Raw genomic sequence first — 19,645 nt, forward strand, 5'->3', positions numbered from 1 at the left:
TTTTAAATGACAGCCCCCCACCCCCGGCTTCTGTTTTTCTTGGCTAGTTATTAATTGAAGAAACTGGGTCCTGTAGAATTTCCCTCATTCTGGACTTTGCTGAACGTCTCCATTGTGTCATTTAATATATTCTTGTATCCACTATATTTCCTGTATATTGGTAGTTTAGATCTAGAGGCAAGGCTTGACCAATTTATGTTCCATTTTTTGGCAAGAATACCCTCACAGGAGGTATTGTGCACTTCTGGTTACCTTTCTTTTGGTGAGATAGCAGCCATTGATGATTATTATCTAGATCCTTTATTTGATTGGAAATTATAATATAGTAGTAGTATGATTCCATCATTCTTTTTCATGTATCCCTTTTTCATTTGTTAATGGGATTACTTTTATAAAGAGAAACTTTCCCATACCACCTACTGGTTACCTGGAGATATCGTCATATAAGAAAGGCAGAATAAATGCATCATTCTTTCTTTTTATTTACCGGGTTTCAATATAAGTTGGTTCCCTAGTATCTAATGTGATCAAATGAGGGATGTTTTCAAAGTATTTTCATAAAGTCATTCATTTAAATATTTTTGTGTATTTTAATCTATTGCAAGTATTTTATTGACGTACAAATTGTCCCATCTTTGGCTTACAGGAGCCTCTTTAAGTCCATTCTTGAGTTTTCTGAAATAAAGCCAGGAGCAATTGCTAGCTTCCTTGCTTTCTGCTATGACAAGATGATTCACACAGTTTAACTAATACATTTTTTACTCCAGATCTGGAATCACTTATTTCTCAAAAAACGTTCCAGTTTCTTTAATGGGACATCGTAATCAGAGACCACAATTTGGGAACCGAAGGTGCTCATTGCTATTACATTGGTAATTATTTCTAGGATTTTTTTCCTCAAATGAGCCAAGCAATATGTATTTTTAGACAAAATACCTCATAAGTTCATACTGATGTTCCCAGTTCAAAAATCAGATCAAAGCATTTGTAGTTAAGTCATTTGAATTTGCAGTGGCAGTATCGTAGCCAATGACGCTTACCCAAGGCGCGATTATTGCTAATTGAATTTGCATTTGTATTGCTTTTGCCTTATGCTGAACGTCTTAGTTTGCAACAATATTAAAATAATTATTTTTGTCACAATTTCAGAATTAAAATGCCCAATATTATCACTAACAATATGACTTATGAAAATAGTTTGATTTTTTTTTAGTTATTTTTGTCCTTAGAGTATATCCCACTAAGTATTTACAGGCAGATTACTGTATTTGTTGTCATTTGAAATATTTCCTCTCTTTATGCCACAGGCTTGATTCACAGTTAGGCTCATTTGTTTGTTTTGATTTTAGTTTTTTATTGTTTCTTTTTAAAAATTGTCTTTGCTTTATAGTTAGGCAAAACATTCCCATGGCTCCAAAGTCAAATCTAAAAAACATGGTATATTCAGTGAAATCTAGTTTCTATTCTCGTTTTCTCCAATTTATTCTCTCCCCTATATATAAATTTTTTTAAAGTTTTGGTTTATTCTTTCATTTTTGTTTTGTTATTAGCAAATATATATAGATATATATTCATATCCCTCCACTTTCTTAAAACAGATAACATATCTACATTGATGAAAACTATACATACTTTTCTCCACCTTACTTTGTTCACTTAACAATATATCCTGCAGATACATTCATGCAGCATATAGAAAACAATCTTCATTCCTTATTACAGTTCCAAAGTACTCCAGTATGTTAATTCAACTAGTTCTCTAGGAATGGATAGTAGCATCATGGCCAGCTTTCCCAAAATTAAAGCTTTTGAGAGTAAACAAATGATGAATAGTGTCTAGTGAATCTGAACCATCCAGCAGAAGACAGACAAACATCCATTGGATTTGGCAATATGAAGGTCAAGGAAATCTTAACCAGGGCTAGGTTGTATATACACAACTTTCCCAGCAGTATGCAGTGGCCCTAGCTTAGCCAGAATAGTTTGGATGCCCTAGTGCAAATCGAAATCAGGTTATAGCGGGTCCCAGGGTGAATGGGATCTAAGAAAACAGAGATGGCAGGAAGTATAAACCGCTCTCTCAGGAAGTGTGGACAAGAAGGGACACAGAATAGATAGAGAAATAAATAGAGAAATATTGGGGAACAAGAGGGGTTTTATTTTAGTGGCTCTTTTTTGTATGTTTATGAATGTTTGTATAGATGTGTTTCTAGAATGGAAGATATTAGAGCACATTTATTGTTTGGGGGAAGGGGCCATAAAGAGGAAAAGTTAACACAAGAGGGAAAAAAAGGAGTTGCTGGTGGAGAAATTCTGTAATTCTTTATTTTTGAAGAGAAGACTCAAGGTTGTTTAGAGCGTGGTTGGAAAATATAAGTGTGCGACAAGCAATATATATATCTGTATATCTCTATCCCCTACCTACCTACCTATCTATCTATCTATCTCTCTATCTATATACATATACCTAGCTCCTGAAATTTACAGGAACTCAAGTCACCATGAAAAGATAACTTTCCCTGTACTAATCTTTGTCCTCCTGAAACTTAGAGTAAAAGAGGTGTTTATCCTTACTACAGCATTCTCGCCTCTTTGGTCCATCGCCATCACTAACCCCTAGTCCAATCTACCATTTTCTCTTGTGACCACTGTAGAAGCCTCCTCCCTGGGCTACTTGATTTCACTTTGGAGTCTTCCGTTGTTCCCACTTTTCTACAGAGAAGCCAGGAAAATGTAACCCAAATCCTGTGTCTTCCCTGCTTAAAACTATTCAACGGCTATTTCCTGTCACGCTTCGAATAAAATTCAAAGCCTTTATGAGGGTCTCCAAATGACCTATAATTTCTTCAGCTTCCTTCTCGTTGTCCACATCTCAGCTCAAAGTTCTCCCCTCAGGTAGGCCCTCTCTGGCCACCCTATCTAAAGTAGAACGCTGGGACACCTGAGTGTCTCAGTCTGCCTTTGGCTCAGGTCATGATCCCAGGGTCCTGGGATCCAGCCCTGCATCGGGCTTCCTGCTCTGCTTCTCCCACTGCCTGCTGCTCCCCCAGCTTGTGCTCTCTCTCTCTGTCAAATAAATAAATAAAATCTTTAAAAAAAGAAAGTAGAACCCTGCCCACTCCCTGAAGCTACTGTCACACTAACCTGTTTTATGTCCTCAAAGCTTAGATGATCACATCTTAACTTACTTAGTCTTCCCCTGTTCGTCGTCTGTCTCCCCAATTAAAATATGTGCCAACCAAGAGTAAAAGCTACTGTTCTCCAGAGTAATCCTGGTGCCTAAAACTGTACTGCCACATAGTAGGCACTCAATAAACATTTCCTGACTGAATCAATATTGTTATTTGGCTTTTGCCAGGACCCTCTATAGTCATCATCCCATCTTTTACTTATTATTTTCTCTCCTTTGGTTTTGCACAAGGCATTTTAACTCAGCAGTTACAGCTTTGGAGGTCCATCAAACTGCAAACACTTTGAAATGGATAAAATTTGAGTTTGAACTCCTTAAAAACAAAATGCAAACTTTAGGGGACTTTATTTAGGCAGAGTGGAGTATTTCTGTGATAAAGGGGGAAGAAAAAAAAAAAACCCAACAACCAAAACCTGATCACTTTGTCTCAGGTGGAAAAGGGCAACACTGGCCTTCTTTTGAAGGATGAGCTAACTGGGTATATGCAGAGTAGAAGATACAGAGTGAAATAACCCTCTAGGAAACTAGAAGAAGAGCATTCTGTGAGGGAATGACCTTTTTGATCCACAGCTGTGCAAGTAAATTGCAGCCTGTGGGCTGTTCCACTCTGCTGATGCCTGAGACTTTCCAGTTTGGAGGTAAAATATTAGCAAGCCAATTTGGCCACAAGTCTATGGCTAAATGTTGCAATACACTTTATAATTAATAAAGATCATATTTTGAGTTCCATCTGTCTGACTTCTGGGTTTGGTTCTGGTTTGTCTCCATACTCAGGACAGGAAGCAAGTGTTATTTATTGTCCATCCTCCAAAAAATCCTGGACAGAGCTCAAACGTGGTTGGGTCAGTTGGATACCCGAGGCTTCTAGATTGATCACTACTGATCGGTGTTTTTATTTTCAAATAAGGATCATCATCTCAACTGCGGCATTTGGGTAACATTAGCTACAGTAAATCCTACAAGGCAAGATTTTTAAAAGAAAAATCTTTTAAACAACAACAAAAAAAACCCACCTTACTAGCTTCAATTATATAATGGACTTTAAAGGTGACAAAACAACACTAAAAATTTCTGTCCTAAAATGCAGTATCCAGAGAAATAAAAACTTAAAGGAAACTTTAATGTAAAATTTCAAAGGCTTCTTCCTGTCCATTTATCACAATAATAGAAAAAGAAAAATCTAAGATACATTTTACAACTCTAATTCACATGTGACTTTGTTTCTGGTGCTCATTTCTAAATAACCTAAATTCTATTTTAGAGGCAAGAGCCCTAGGGTAGGGTCATGTTCACAAGCCCTTGAGATTTTCTTCTCGTTTTTGGCTCAGCTCCTGAAATCATTCTTCTTATTGCCTCCTTCAAACCAAAGGGAAGGCATTCTTTGTCCCTATCAGTGTTGTGTTTTTAAGTGCCTGTTTGTGTTCAAAAGAAAAGCAGAGAAGACCTACCTGGGGAGTTTCTTCTTTAAGAGTGAAAAACTATTGATTCTTCCTCATAACCAGAAGGAGAAAATGTTCCCCTTTACCACTTTACTCTCTTCCCAGGAATACATTTTGGAAGAAGAAATTATTTTAAACGATTTTTTGATACTTCGGTGAAGTTATACCTTAGCTTAGAAAAGCTGCTCTGTCTTAGGCAGGGCCTGATCCCATACTTGCCTCAAATACAAACAGAGAGGCTGTTTCTGCATGTGTTTCTGCACAGCTTACCAGAACAGACTATTTTTTTACGCAAAACCTTTTCAAGTTCCTGAAGAGACATTTACAGTATTTTCATGACATCCCTGACTGACTACCAAAGAACAACTTGTACGTCCCCTGAGGAAATATCAAAACACAATGTAAGAGCATATGCCTATGGAATAAAGAGAGGGCGATTATTAATATACCAAGAACGTCAAAAGATTGCCTGCCTAAGTGTTCACAAGTCTTAGCCATTCTAGTCGGAAATAAATGACAAATATAATAAGGCAAAATAAAAAACTTTCTGGGACTCCTAGTCACCTATCCAGATTCAGTGGTGTGCTGATAAGTGTTTGACAACTGGCTTTTTTTTTTTTAAAGGCCTTAATTTGTGGTGTTTGCCAATTTTTGTGGTGTAAAGACTCCCACTGTGACCAATTTCAGGCTGTCGTGGTGTTTAACAACCAGCTTGTTAAAAAAAAACAAAAAACAAAAAACAAACCAACTGAAAATTTAACCATCGGCTCTCATAAGCCAGTACGAACCATGTGGAGCACATCATTGCATTCATCCTTCTCCGTCTTCATCAGTAGCAGAAATACCATCTGTCGTGGCAGTTTTCTAGGATTAAAAACAAAAAATGACATTTCCCAGCCATCTTTGCAAACAGAGGGGGCCGTATGACAAGATTTACTAATGAGAAGTAGGGCAGGGGCACCTGAGTGGCTCAGTCGTTAAACATCTGCCTTCGGCTCAGGTCATGATCCCTGCGTCCTGGGATCGAGCCCCGCATTGGGCTCCCTGCTCAGCGGGAAGCCTGCTTCTCCCTCTCCCACTACCCCTGCTTGTGTCCCCTCTCTCTGTGTCTCTCTGTCAAAATAAATAAATAAAATCTTAAAAAAAAAAAGAGAGAGAAGTAGGCAGGTGTCATAGTAGTGATGGCCTACCACAGATGGTGGTGGTAGCGTGTGTTCCTTAAAGGGGCTCCGGCCTCAGTTTACCCTTTTCTTTTTCCAGCCTGGAATGCAGATGTGATGACTAAAGCTGCAGCAACCATTTAATAATCAACAAGGGGGGCACCTGGGTGGCTCAATTGGTTAAGCGACTGCCTTCGGCTCAGGTCATGATCCTGGAGTCCGGGGATCGAGTCCCACATCGGGCTCCCTGCTCAGCAGGGAGTCTGCTTCTCCCTCTGACCCTCTCATGCTCTCTCTCAAATAAATAAATAAAATCTTTTAAAAAAAATAATCAACAACAAGGGAGAGGACAAGGAAATCACAGAGATCTCAGCCCAGACATCTTTGAGTTGCCTTCCCACCTCTGGAATTCCTATTTCTGATCTTCTTTTTGCAAGAGATAAAGTAAATTTTTTTATTGCTTAAGCGACTGACATTTAGCTTTCGTGTTAAAGGCAGCCAAATCTCGCCTTTGAACTTGGGCAAACTTGCCAGTGGATGCAGGCTTAGTGAAGAGAAATCGCTACCAGAAGCAAAACTATTTAAGATTTTTTTTTTTTGAAATCGGGTTGTCGTTAAAACTTAAAAGCTGACCAGTCCACTAAATATTTTGTCGGTACGAGTCCACCTAAAACACTTGACTACAGAGGCGGAAATTGTGCCCAGCGCGCAGGAGGCACTATGAACATTTAGTGAAAAGAAAACTGACTACCTTTATCGAACACATACAATATACCAGATACCATGCCCGTTGGAGGCATTACATGCTTTGTGACCTTAGACAAGGCGCTTCACATCATGGTGCTTCATTTTCTTCATCTGTAAAATGGAGATAACATGATACCTATACCATTGGGTTGTTCTGAAGGATAAAGGAGTTAATAACATGTATGTAAGGTGCTCGAAACAATGCCTGGAAAATTGGAAACACTAAATATGTATTAGCTATTACCGTTATCACTATGGTTCCCCACAAACCCTATTCAGTAGGCGCTGATACTACCAGCGGATGAGGTTAGTGGCGTCTATCTCATAGGGAGGCTCTCAGACTGTAAGATGATGCCTCTCAGGTGTTTACATTGTTCCAGGTACATGCCCAGTAAACTCTAGCTGTTATGAATTTGATATATAACAGCAGCGGAATGTGGCCCTTTTTGTGAGATTTGTGCCAAAATATTGTGTCAGTGAAGAGAAAAAAAACTAGCCGTTTGTGGGAGAAAAGGCTAGTCATTATTCATCCAATTCTATAATGTATTGTGGGAGCTCATGATATGTATGTAGTTAATGAGTCGAAGGATGAGTGTTATGTGACATGCGACACATAGCTACCAAGAGCATGGGGCACAGCGTGAGGAAGGGAGCAGAGAAGGCCTTGGGGATGAAGCTTTGGTATGGAGAAGAGATTACTCTGGATTAGGAGGCCCAAAATTGGACTTAATTCTACCATTTACTAGTTTCTTGACCTTGGGCAAATTACGGAACTTCGCTAGACTTCACTTCCTTCATTTGTTAAAATGAGGATTTTGAGATCGATAAACCCATCCATCCCAGCTTTAAGAAGTATTTTTGTTTGCTTGTTTGTTTAATGGCTAGGAGATGATGTTGGACCTTAAAGAACAGGTAGAATTTTGAAAACTGGAGATGCTGGGATCATATAGCAGTATGAACAAAAAAAAAACTGGAGGACTATCATTGCAAATTTGCCCGTGTTTGTGTGGGAGAGTGAAGGAGACCAGGCAGGAAAATGTGGGTCTGGGTCATACTTCAAGGGACCCTGGGTACCAGGCCTCAGAGTTAGAAGTCTATTGGGAGGCACTGCTGACCCACTGAACTTTTTGATCAGGGGAATGACATGGACAAACAACCCCTTGTGGGGGATTATTCAGCAATTAGAATGATACAAGGGTCACTTGAGGCATGGAGGAGAGTCTGAGGGCCACCGTAGAGGTCTAGGCACAAGATCCAAGTACCTGAGGGTACAGGGAAAGGAAGGACGTGAGATCATTTGGAGAAAGACGTGAACATCTTAGGGAAGGAATGAACCCATGGAAACTTCTCCCCATATGATTACCTGGCAAGGAGTAGATGTGACAAGTCAGCAGTTTAGTGTGGGGGCACAAACTTGGGTCTGAACATTTGTTAGAAACATCAGTTGGAACAATAGGTAGCAAACTCATAAAATTGGGGTCAGTCTTTGTTAATTATGGTCAAATTAATAGAGATCAGATAAGCAGAAAACGCTGACTCTGTATTGTATTTTAGGAGTTCAGTAGCATTAATATTCACTGGGAGGCTCTGGGGAATAACAGCATTGAAGTTCTGTGCGGCAGGCAAATGGAGGAAGAAATAGTCTTCCGGGGCCTGTGTCTAGATGCTGTACACACTGTCCTCCCTGACCCCTGCCTGGAAATGGGGTCCCAGAGAACAATTCTGCTAAGCAAAGATTATAGAACATCCCACAAACTTCAGAAACTGTGGGAATTCCTATAAAATTCTGTCACAATAATAATTACTGTAAAATGTTCACACAGAACTTGTAGCATACAGACTGTTAAGAAACTCTTAAGACGGCCACCTGGGTGGCTCAGTTAGTTAAGCGTCTGCCCTCAGCTCAGGTCATGATCCCGGAGTCCCAGGATTGAGCCCCACGTCAGGCTCACTGCTCAGTGGGGAGTCTGCTTCTTCTTCTGCCCCTCACTCCACTCATGCTCTCTCTCTCAATCTCTCTCTCTCAAATAAATAATAAATAAAATCTTTTTTTAAAAAAGATGTTTTTAAAAAAGAAACTCTTAGAAAAAGGGCTAACAACTTTTTTTGCAAATTCCTAGCATTTATAAACAGAAATTTTAAATTAGAAGTTTAAATACACTTAAATAAATAATAAATTAGAAATTCAGACTTGGGAGCGAAGGCAATCATGAGAAAGAACCCCTACCGCGAAGTATGCCCTACTTTAAGAAAAACGCCAACTGGAATTTTCACCACAGTTCAATTAGATATTTATTCTTTCAGCAAATATTTGGGTGTCTCCTGTGATAGGTCTGTGTAAACTTTGGGCATGCAGCGGGGAAACAACTAGACACAGTTCCCACCCTGATATTACTTAGAAGGCAGGTAGGGTCTTCCCATGGATATACAAAACAGCATGCCTAAACACATTCCTAATCACAAGCAGCCAAAAACTCTGCGGAGGAAAAGGTGTGATGAGAGAATAGAGGGATTTCAACATCAAAAATTCATAATTTGCACTTTTCCCCCAACTTTAGTTATCACTGAAACATTCCTGTTTAGTGTCTGGAATACTGCACCAGTGATCCTTGGTGGGCTCACTCCAGGGAAATTGATTCATTTAAATTCACTTAAGGAGCTGTTACACAAATCCTACATCATATTTATTTTTCTATTGAGTAGAACCATCTCTTAAAATAAATTCCTGGGTTCATATTTTGCATATTTAATATTTGCAGCCAATTTTAAGAGCTCGCCTTATTATAAATGATTAGTGGTTGTTTTTTTGTTTTTGTTTTTTAAACGAGGTAGCTCAATAGCATAATTAGTTTGCCTTCAGTTCCTTGGTACCTCCTTTTCTTTGAGGAGCTTGTCCATCTCCCCGCCTTAGCCACCCCCTTTCTCTGGTCACACTGCAGGATCCTGACATTTCCCCAAACTGCCCCAGCTCCATAATTTCAAGCATCCCATTCTCAGACTGTTCCCAGCATTTGGGAGTGGGTCCCAACTCGGCCAGTTCTTGGACTTCATGGGACCTTCAATCCATTGATCCTATCACCTTTCCTTTGTTCTCCACTCCTTCACGTCCTCACCTGCCTCCTTCCCACAGCCCGCCCGCCACAGTCACTCCGCTGCCCACACCCTGTGCTCCCTGACCCTCTTTCCCTCCATCACACCCACCTGCAAAACCCTAGCGCTGTCCCCTTAGGCTGACATGGCTGGAGAAAAATCCACAGCCCTGCTGACTGGTCTTGCTTTAAATTCATGACCACTAACCTCAAATGGGCACTTAATAGCACTGCCTGGCAATCCTACCACATTTGCCTCGTCCATTTGCTCTCAAACTCTCCTAGAAGATAACTCTTTCATATCTGCTTCTCTCTCTCCCAACCTCCATAGTCTCTCCCACCCTCACAGTTCTCAGGAAGTAAGGTCCATGGCTATTTCGCTAAGATAAGAGAAGTAGTAGAAGAGAATTTCCCTATCTTTCTGTCTCTGCAGCCACCGGCGCAGGTGCACCTGGACCCACACACTCTCTTTCCTCCTGTGCGTAGCTTCTCCCTGTGTCAGTGCACTGGCCTCCTGGCTCTCCGGCCAATGGGTTAAGTAGACTCAGGTTCAGGGGCTTTGTACTTGCTCTTCACTCTGCTTGGGAGTTTGGAGACCCTCCTCCTAGATCAGTGGCATGCCCCCTCTCTTCCTCCAAGACCTCTTATTCGGGAGCTTTACCCTACCCCTATAGAAACAGCAACCTCCCCCATTCCCAATCCCTTCTACTTTGCCTCTTCCATCCCATGTACCACCCACTAGCTAGCATATTTGTGTATTTATTCATTATTTGTCTTCTTTGATGAGAGCAGGGATTTTTATCTGTGTAGTTTGCCACTATATGCCCTGTAACTAGAACAGTGCTCCACTCATTCGTTCGTTCATTCATTCATTCATTCATTCATTCATTCAACAGGTGTTTAATAAGCTCCTACAGGGTGCTAGATACTACTCTAGGCTCTGGGAGAATAACAATGAACAGAACAGACTAAAAGTCCTGCTCTTTTGGCTAAGAAAGTAGTTAGGTAGTGATAGGGAAAGAGGGTTATAAAATACACGTGTTTGGGAGGGGTGGGTAGAATTTTAGATAGAGTGGCCAGGGTAGGCCTCATCGAGAGTGGAACACTTGGGTGAAGACCTGAGGGAGGGGACGGAGGGGAGGAGACAGCTAGTGTGGAGGCCCTGAGGTGGGACTGTGCCCAGGGGCTGACTTGAGGAAGTAGGCAAGGGAGAGAGTAGGAGACCAGGTGAGAATGGGAAAGGAAGAGTTGGGAGGGCAGATCAAGTAGGGTTTTGTACACATGGTGAGAACTCTTATTTTGAATGAAATGAGGAGCCAAGGGAAGATCTTTTCATACAATGATATTAATACAGAAGCCATATTCAAGCTTTGACAATTGTCCCAATAATGTCCTTTTAAAAAAGTATCCAAGTTTTTCTTACCATTTAAAGAAATAACTTGACAAAGACAGTAACTTTGCAATCAAATTGCAAAGCATGTATAGTATTCATAATTATCACTTGCGGCTACTAGGACTGCACTAGGAAAGGTCATGTGTAGGTTAAAATGTAATAATTTTATAATTTTTGTAACATAAAAAAATAAGTGTTATCATGTCATTTTATAACTTCCCCCACAATCCTGGATCCAATCAAGAATCACACACTGTGTTTAGTTGTCATGTCTTTTTTAAACAGCTTTATTGAAATAAAATTCACATACCATATAATTTACCCATTTAAAGTGTACGATTCAATGGCTTTTAGTATATCCACAGAGTTGTGTAACTACCATCACAGAATAATTTTAGAACTTTTTTATCCCCAAAAAGAAACTCTGTAACCTTTAGCTATCACTCCTCCCCAACTTCCCTACTCCCCCAAACACAGGCAACCACCATTCTACTTTCTGTCTCTATAGACAGGCCTCTTCTGGAAATTCATATAAATGGAAGCATCCAATACGTGGTCTCTGTGTCTGGCTTCATTCACGTAGCGTAATGTTTTCAAGGTTCATTCATGCAGCATGTGTCAGTATTTCATTCTTTTTAATGACTGAATAATGTTCCATTGTGTATACAGCACATGCTATTTATCAGGGAAGGGTTTTGAGCAGAGGAGTGACCTGATATGAGTGGCATTTCACAAGGCTCGCTCCAGCTGTTGTTCCAAGGAGCAGAGAATGATGAACTGTGTCAAATGATGCTTTTAGGGAAAATAAGATGAGACCCAAGATTCGACCAGTAAGTACTCAAATAGTTTAATGAAGAAATTAACTGAAATATTCCGATCTATAGTTTATAAATGGTATTTTATGTTTTATGGGATTTGTTGCAATTCCTTTGAATAATTAAACATGAAATGCAAAAATAAAGAAAGAAATAAGAATTTAAAATAGAATGTGGGCATGTAAAGGTCCATGAACAATTGGAGAGTACTATTAACTTACCTCGGTCTTTGATATTTTCTTTATATTGATGGTAATGATTCTTTGGGTTCATGAGAAATTTATTCCTCAGAGTAATTATTCCTCTCTAAACATAACTCAACATTATGGTAATTATCCAAGATTTCATGCCAGCTTCCAGAGAGCTAGCCAAGGGAAAAATTAATTCTTACAAAAAGATATGTTCAATGTCTATGCAGATTAGATGAGAGCCAGTTTGTTTTTATTTTAGGGGGTGGGTGTCATATAAAAGAGTAGAAATTGGATCAAAAATTGAGTTCCATTGTGGCATCTGTCACTATTTGGAACAACTAGGTTACCTACTCGAATCATTAGATATTGAACTGGCACAAAGCACATTTATTGATTCGGGGCTTGGTATAAGCACATGCAATAGTAAGTACCAGGCTATCCAATTCTGGGTACGTGCAACTTCTGGGGCTCGCAAAACATCGAAAAGTTAGTGAAGGGCAATGGAAACTAGACATGAAAAGGGGAGCCTCGAAAGATAATTGTCAAAAACGCACTCCACGTTTAACGATAGGGTTCGGAGCGAGCGGTAGACGGGTGATGAGCAGTTCAGAAAATAAATACTGAACACCGAACTTCATTTGAGGATAATGCACCAAGTCCGCTCCACCGGGACTAAAGGAAGCAGGAGGAGGAAAGTTGTTTTTTTTCTCCTCGGAATAAATGGGGCGTGGGGCCGCAGGCGGGGGGTGGGGGTGACTGGCCCCGCGGCCCCGCGCTCGCGCTAACCGGCCGGGAATTTGGAGAGGATCCCTGGTCGCGCGGCGGCGGCGGCGGCGGCGGCGGCGGCGGCGCGCGGGTGCGCGTGTGAGCTAGCGAGCGAGCGTGCGGGCGGGCGAGTGCGCCGGGTATTGGCAGCCGAAGAGTGGAGGCTGGGCGGCTCCGACTCCCTGACGCCAGCGCGACCAGATCAATCCAGGCTCCGGGAGCGAGCGAGCGAGCGAGCGAACGGGCGGGCGGGAGGAGGAAGGAGAGGCCGAGCGGCTCAGCCCGGGCCGAGGCGCGGGGAGGGACCCTGCGAGCGCAGCGCGGCGCAGCGCCCCGCCGGCGGGACCGGGGCCGCGGGACCCCGCTCGCCCGGCCACTCGTGCGCCCGCCCGGACGGGCGCGCCGCCAACCCGGTAAAACGAAACAGACCCGAACCCAACTTTCTCCTTTGCCGCGTCCCCGCCCTCCCTCGGCGCCCAGGGCTTTCCAGAGCCGCCGCCGCCTCTTGTGGGGCAAGCGCGGGCCCGCGGGGCTGCCGCGGTTGTGCGGGGCCGGTGACGCGGGCCGCGGCGAGGAGGGGGCTCTTCCCCGCGTGGGGCGGACTGGGGGACCCCCCCCATGATGGCGCCTCCCGGCCGCTCCGAGGAGCGAACCTGCCACCTCCTCCTGCTCTGAAGCCCAGCCGGCCGGGCAGGGCTCGGCCGGGGTTCCCCTCCCGTCTTTGTTGGGTCTGCGGTGGGGAAGCCGCGCTCCTCGGCCCCGAGCCTCGCCCCCGGCCCTGGCAGCGGCGGGACCTCCCCTCTCTCCCTCCCTCCCCCTCCGCCCGCTCCCCGTTTCTCTTTCCCTTTCCGCAGCCGGGCCGAGGCCGGTCCGCGCTGCCCGCGGGCCCATTGTGTCCCGCGCCGGCCCGGGCGACCCTTGCGGGAGTTGGAGGGCAGCGGCGGGCGCTGCCCTCTACGCGGTCGGCGCCTCGCGGAGCGGGTCTGGCACGAGGGAGACACGGGGTGCCCCGCGCCCCTCCGCATCCCAGACGGGGTCCTTTCTCTGCCCCAGCGAGCCTCTTGGGGGTCGAGGTCAAGGAAAGTTCGCACCGAAATTCCTTCTAATTTATTCAAAGCATTGGCGGCGGCGCGTAATTTTTTTTTTTTTTTCCTCTTCCGCCTACACCCCGTGCGTCTCCCAAGTGTCGTCTCATTCCTTTCCCTTTACCGGATTCGATTGCCTCACTGCATGTGTATTTGTGAGTTCGCTGTTGAACAACTGTTCATTTACTCCGCTCTCTGTCTTTGTTAGTGTTTCTCGGGGTGGTTGCCGTAGGAAGGTGGCGGGGGGAGTGGGTGTGAGAGAGATAGACGTGGGCTTGTTTTTCTAGTTGCTTAATATACATGTAGGCTTAAAGGGAGAACCTTTCCTTGATGTACTTTAGGAAGGGAGGAAGAACAAATGCCTGCCGGATCTTACAACTACAGTAGCTGCGGCTTTTGTTTATTTTGAGGCGCATACGATTTTTCAGTCTGCTGTGCAAGACAGTAAGACGCTTCCCTGCTGGAAATTGAGGCGCATCTCAGCACCATCTCCTTGAGAAAGCATCGCTTTCGTGAGTGCTGGGGTAGCTGGCCTTTTTCTTTGCCCTCCTGTTCTCTTCTTTCCGTTGTGTCTGAAGTTTCAGAGTGTGTGGAATGATATAGAAGTCGCATGATTTCAGTATGTCATCCTGTTGCTGAAACTCTTGGCACCTCAGTCACAGAATGCCTTCATTTCAGAACGTTTCTTGCTCTGATTGCCTGTGGTGGGTAACATGCCTACTTTCAGTAACAATGAGAAAACTGTTCTCTGCCCGTGTTGACTTTTCATCTTGTTTATAATTACCACTTTACGTTTTATGGGAGGTAGCTGAGCTGTATTGGAACCACTATTTCAAAACAAAACAAAACAAAGCAAAAAAACAAAAAAATCGAGGCAGGACCCAGGTTCAGGGCCCCAGCATTTTCATGTAGTAGAAATATTTTGCATTATTGTTATTCTGATGTAGGTGCCAGGCCTCAGTATGCTGAACTGATTAAGGTGTTTGTCCTCTGTCCCTCTCTCTTTCCCATTTGCAGTTATCTGATAGTTCTCTGCAGGTGGTATACATTTGTATGATGTTGCAATTCTTAGGAAACTGTAACCAGGGACGTGAGAGATGATTTTCTAGAGGTGGGTGATGCCAGAGCCTCTGGAGGATCCGGCAGGATCAGGTTTCTTCTGAGGATAGGGATTTGTCCTTGATTTAGTCTTGACCCCTCCAACCATAGGTAGGTAACCAAATACATTTTTCCTTTTTGTAGTATCCATTGGTTTTATACGCTTGAAGAGCTGATGACCTTTGCATTTTAGAGAAATGACCGTTTTTAGGCAATTAAAATGTTAACCTCTTACAGCTCTTGGAATTTAAGTCATTTTTTCCTACTAAGTTCATTAAGGCATTAAGTGAGTCCCATTTTCCCACATGCAATTTATTAAAAACTAAATTTCAGTTTGTGATTTTGATGTATAGTAATTCTGGTTTAAAGATAAAATTTAATGACTTGGTTAGATAGGAAAAAGAAGAAACTGGGGTGTAATTAGATGACTATATTTAAGCTGTAGTCACCTACATAATCAAGGCCAAGTTTTGTGTGTATAAAAGATCTCATTTGTGTAGTCTTACAAGGCTAATGGAGGCATCGTTGAGACTTTATAAATAATGTAAGTTGTGTATAATGTAGAGTCTCCAGAGACAGCAGAGAAAGCATCATTACCAGCCTTTTCAACCTGCTTCAGATCTTAAATTGATTTACAGCACTGAACTGGTGCAAAATGATACATCAGGATGACATGGGGTCAGCCTGTAAAAGTCTATGATGTCAGCCTATTAGTTCAGTCATCATAATTAAACCATATTACAGGGGCAGCTAAGCAGGAGTCTGGCGTTATACTTCAGATATGGGTGGTACATGGATTTTGTTTATAGTGGAAAGGCTGAGCTGCCCAGGAACGCTGGTGTTTCTGAAAGAGGGAAAGGCTCACAGAACTCTGAATTTCCGAAGAAGTTGAAGATAAACGAAAGGATGTTCAGTCTGCATTGTCTAAGTAGCTTTCCATTTGGTAGTGGAGAGACAGATGCACTGGGGGTTCTGATAAGGACCGTTGCAGCTCTTGATCCTGTATACTGAATCAGGCTTCATGTGAGCCTGAATTTAACGTGGCCTTAGGGACCTTCTTAGGGTCCACATACTTCTTATCTCTGATCCTTTCATTAGCACTGAGTTGCACTGTATTGATGGATCAGCTGGCATGTTATTTCTTTAACTAGTCACGGTTACCAGGTCTCCACTGAAAGCAAAGATACTTGAATGTATGAACAAGTCAGGAAAAGAAGACTCTTGTTTTTTGATGAAATTTCTGGCAATCTTTATTCAGTTTATGGGTCATCTGGGGAGGTGCTATCCAATAAGGTAGCTATAGCTACATATGGATATTTAAGTAAAATTGAAATTCATCTTCTCAGTAGCACTAGCCACATGTGGCTAGGGGCTACCATATTGGACAATGTATATTGAACATTTCCATTTTCATAGAAGGGTCTGCTGGACAGTGCTGCTCTAGGACCTTCTGCTTTTCCTTTCTACTCTTTCAGCTACTTCTCTGCTTACTACTTCTTATGAATTTGTGGGGTCAGGAAAAGTAAGGGATGTATCATTAATTTTTCCACCTATTAGTTGCTCTTGATAAAATAAAAAACAGTTTGGAAGTGATAATTGAAGTACTGGATAAAATGAGATTGATTTTTCTCTGGATCATATTTATCATAGACCCTAATTTGGTTTAGAATAGAGTTAATATTTTTCTGAGTTTTTACTGTATGCTTATTTTTAATACTCATACCTTATTGAAACCCCAAAACTTACCTAAGTACTGTTGTTATCACATTTTACAGGCAAAGAAACTTGAGTTCAGAGTGATTCAGTGTCTTGCCTCAGGCTACATAACTAGTGAGTGATTATGATTTATAATCTTAGCTGGGTTATGAACAGGCAGTCTGACTCTAGAGCCTCACTTTTAACTAACTATATATATATATTTTTTAAATTTATATTTATATGTATACTTTTTCTGTCTAGAATATTCAAATCATCATTGTTCTGCTGGGTTTTACTCTTCCAGTATGGACATGACTTGACTTTTATTTTTTAGGCTTTCAGACAGATTTTGCCCTCTGTTGTGTTTTTCCGGGCTGTCTTCTGGTGCTGTCTTCTTTTGAGTGCTTAAGAAGAAACATAATGTTTACATTATACATATTTAAGCAGAACATAATTGGAAGAAAAAATCTGACAAAAAAGTAAGGCATTTCAGTGCTGAATTATTTTCATCTCTGCTTTTCTGGATAATTCCTGCCACTTTCCCCTTGTGTTCTTCTTGTAGTATCACAAGCTGATGGTAGTGAAGAGAAAAGTTCTAGTAGTTCAGTTTATCTCATCAAAATTAGTTTTCTCTTAGCTGTTAGATCCTGTACTTTGAGATGAAAATAGTTCATGGCAAATCCTGGAATTTTTTTTTCCCACATTTAATGTCTACTTTTTTGTAGTCTTGCAGTTACTGCAGTTTTTCTTTGGTCAGGCTTGTTTAAGAATCTGATGAAACCATGGATCCAGTATCTGCTCATTCCCATCCTCCAATCCAAAGATCCTCCAATGCAAAAATGTTTACATGCCCTGGTGAGCTTGTATACACAAGTACCCAAATTGCATGATATTTCAGGTGAAGGACATCCATGGGACAGTCTTGCCAAGTGCATTCATAAACATTAAGATGTGTAATTTCCTTTGTAGAGAATAGAGATACTTAGTGTTAAAAGCTGCTTTGAAGATTTTCTAATCCCGTTGGTTCATATCAAGCTGAGCAATCTGAGGCCCAGAGAAAACAGCCGACTTGCCTGGAGTCACTCACCTAAGTGACTAGAAGAGGGAAAGTCAGAACCCAGACCACTCTTAGAGTTGTTGAGTTCTCATTTGTTTATCCTTTCCTTCTATGCTCACTGTGTTACTAAGGTTTTGCTCTGAGCATATCCAGTGTAATTTGGGGAGGGGAGAAAAGGATAATTTTTGGCCTGGCATCGACTTTTTTGTACCTAACATTGAGCCGAATAAGAAGTCTGACGATCTCAGATATTTTTTAGATTAAAATTGATTTTTTTCATTGTAGAGATGGAAAAGAAAAGCCCTATGTCTCATTTAATCAGTGGGACCTTGCTAGAAAATGGGAGATCTAAGATTGTATCAAGATCAAATTAAATCAGGCAGTTCTGCTCTACAAATTTTCTCTCTTGACTCTCAAAAGCAAATCACATTCTTAACCAAAAGCTAAAGTTAAGAGTATTTAAGGAAGGAACTAGCAGGTATTAGGGAGAGAATTGGAAAGGTCTAAGGAGAAGAAGGATAATTTACCTACAAGGAGGTAGAGGAATTTGATATTAAGTCATAAAATGAGGTTGATGAAGTATTCTCTGTAATGGTACTTCTATATGTGGTTTTACTGTTCTTTCTTTCTTTCTTTCTTTCTCCCCTCCTCCCTTTCTCTACCAGACTACCGGTTTATTATAAAGGATTCAGCTCGGGAACAGCAGAAGGAAGAAGGGTACAGGGGAGGGGAAGGTACAGAAGAAGGGGTGAGGAGCCTCCGTGTCCTCTCCAGGCTTGCCACTCTCCTAGCACTTTGATGTGTTCAACAACTTGGAAGCTCTGGTTTCATTTTTTGTACCAAGATTAGCAGGGGATGCTTTGATAACAAATAAGGGCATCATCTTTTTCCCCAAAACTGAAATCTCTTGGCTCTTGATATTCCTTTTCTGCTGTTACCTGGTAGTGCAGATAGTGGTGATCTGTCATCTGATTTGCAGCAAAAATACCTGAAGAATTTTTAACACTTACTCCAGAGTAACTTCCTTTAAAAAAAAATAAAAAACAAAGCTAAGTAGCATGAATGTAATTACTTAAAATCTAAATTAAAATCTTCATTTTGGCATGCGTTATTAAGATGGAGTCAGTTTTAGAGATGTACAAGTCCTATCAGGTAAAAAAGTAACATTTTACGGCTATTGCTGGCTGATTTGCAGAAACGAACAGCCTGTAGAACATTCATTTATATAAGAGGGGCTGTTTTCACACAGAAAAAGCCAAGACTTTCATAAATAGTTCAACTCCAGTGATCACATCAGAGTTTTAGAAGATACTGGGAACTGCAGTATTTGAGCAGTTTTACATCTTTATACTTTTTGTTATAAGCTCAAATCAGAACTCAAATCGAGACTCCCTCTTGAAAATAAAGCATCCAGCTTTTGAAGGTTTGAAGGAATCCTTACCTGGCCATTTCCCCCAAATCTCTGCTCAGTTCTAGTATTCAGATAAGCAGCCTTGTTCCCTTGTTAGGAACCCAGATCTATGGTGTGGTGGATTGGTTTCTTAACTATTTTTCTTGAGACAATAATCTTGAATTTAAAGAACACATACATACACAGCAGTTAGTTATGCATCTATATGCTGTTGAGCTCAGAATATAAATAAATATTCACTATGTCATATTTGCAAAGAGGAGGGTAGAAGGGTCTAGCTATTGATTCAAAAATATATTTATATACATAATTTTTAAATACTTTATTTGTAGTTTCTCCTTAATTTTAGGGTAGCCGTACAATAGATATTTTTTCCTATAATCTCAGGTAGTTAGGGTGTAGTTACTCAAACCATTCATTCATTTTCCTTTCCTTGTCTATCTTTTGTGGTTTCTTTGCGGTGTGCTTATGCAAAGTGGAAGTATTTCAGACCTTCAAGGTTTTTTT

General features: G+C 41.6%; 1 protein-coding gene and 1 pseudogene across 5 annotated transcripts in view; both read left to right on the plus strand.

Moving 5' to 3' along the window:
* The first annotated feature begins 1,000 nt into the window (after positions 1-1,000).
* Positions 1,001-1,153, plus strand: LOC112826275 (U4 spliceosomal RNA; annotated as a pseudogene).
* Positions 1,154-12,887: 11,734 nt separating this feature from the next.
* Positions 12,888-19,645, plus strand: part of SMAD1 (SMAD family member 1) — a 73,751-nt gene continuing 66,993 nt past the window's right edge. Inside the window, exon 1 of one of the 5 annotated variants that reach the window (XM_073892315.1) lies at positions 12,888-13,202. The gene's annotated coding sequence lies outside the window, so the exon portion shown is untranslated. Of the gene's footprint in view, positions 13,203-13,649; positions 14,030-14,078; positions 14,387-14,432; positions 14,579-19,645 lie in introns of those variants that run through there. The other 4 variants (XM_025874259.2, XM_073892312.1, XM_073892311.1 and 1 more) reach the window with 4 other exon arrangements.

The sequence above is a fragment of the Callorhinus ursinus genome, unplaced genomic scaffold, assembly GCF_003265705.2.
Source record: "Callorhinus ursinus isolate GAN/ISIS: 27379988/994484 unplaced genomic scaffold, GSC_fseal_2.0 scaffold4, whole genome shotgun sequence".
NCBI lineage: Eukaryota > Metazoa > Chordata > Mammalia > Carnivora > Otariidae > Callorhinus > Callorhinus ursinus.